Source organism: Bos javanicus, chromosome 6 (assembly GCF_032452875.1).
Source record: "Bos javanicus breed banteng chromosome 6, ARS-OSU_banteng_1.0, whole genome shotgun sequence".
In the NCBI taxonomy this organism is placed as follows: Eukaryota; Metazoa; Chordata; class Mammalia; order Artiodactyla; family Bovidae; genus Bos; species Bos javanicus.
In genome coordinates this window covers 15,587,351-15,588,554 of record NC_083873.1, presented here as the reverse complement: position 1 = coordinate 15,588,554, position 1,204 = coordinate 15,587,351, and positions in this window count along the sequence as shown.

The window sequence follows — 1,204 nt, the reverse complement described above, 5'->3', positions numbered from 1 at the left end:
AAACAGTGGCTGATTTTATTTTGGGGGGGCTCCAAAATCACTGCAGATAGTGATTGCAGCCATGAAATTAAAAGACGCTTACTCCTTGGAAGGAAAGTTATGACCAACCTAGATAGCATATTCAAAAGCAGAGATATTACTTTGCCAACAAAGGTCCATCTAGTCAAGGCTATGGTTTTTCCAGTGGTCATGTATGGATATGAGAGTTGGACTGTAAAGAAAGCTGAGCACCAAAGAATTGATGCTTTTGAACTGTGGTGTTGGAGAAGACTCTTGAGAGTCCCTTGGACTGCAAGGAGATCCAACCAGTCCATTCTGAAGGAGATCAGTTCTAGGTGTTCATCGGAAGGACTGATGCTGAAGGTGAAACTCCAATAGTTTGGCCACCTCACGCGAAGAGTTGACTCATTGGAAAAGACTCTGATGCTGGGAGGGATTGGAGGCAGAAGGAGAAGGGGATGACAGAGGATGAGATGGCTGGATGGCATCACCGATTCAATGGACATGAGTTTGAGTGAACTCCGGTGTTGGTGATGGACAGGGAGGCCTGGTGTGCTGCGATTTATGTGGTCACAAAGAGTCTGACACGACTGAGCAACTGAACTGAACTGAACTGAATACTAAGTGAAATGAGTCAGGCAGAAAAATAAAAATACATCATGATCTCATTTATATGTAGAATCTAAAAAATAAAACAAAAAGTACAAACAAGACAAAATGAGAACAGACTCATAGATACAAAGAACCAACAGGTTCTTGCCTGAGGAAAGAAGGGGTAGGAGGGCTTAATGAAATAGGTGGAAAGAATTAACACTTACAGACCTCCAGTTATGTAATAAATGCATCACAGTGATATAATAGAAATGATAAGGAATAAGGTCAATAATATTAAAATAACTTTGTATGGAGATAGATGGTTACTAGATTTGTAATGTTGATCACTTCACAATACCTACAAATGTCAAATCATTATGCAGTACACTTGAAACTAATATTGAATGTCAGCTATATTTCAATTTTTAAAAAAAAAGCATTCAGAACATAAGAGATCCTTAAACACAGGCATTCAACACAAAGTTATATGCTTCATGAAACAAAAAATTCTAGATGTCCTTTGTCAAACATATGAAATAGGCCTTTTCAAACTTCTCAAGCTAAATTTCAAGGATTCTTTTGTCAAAGGCGATTTCTTTCACCCAAAGTG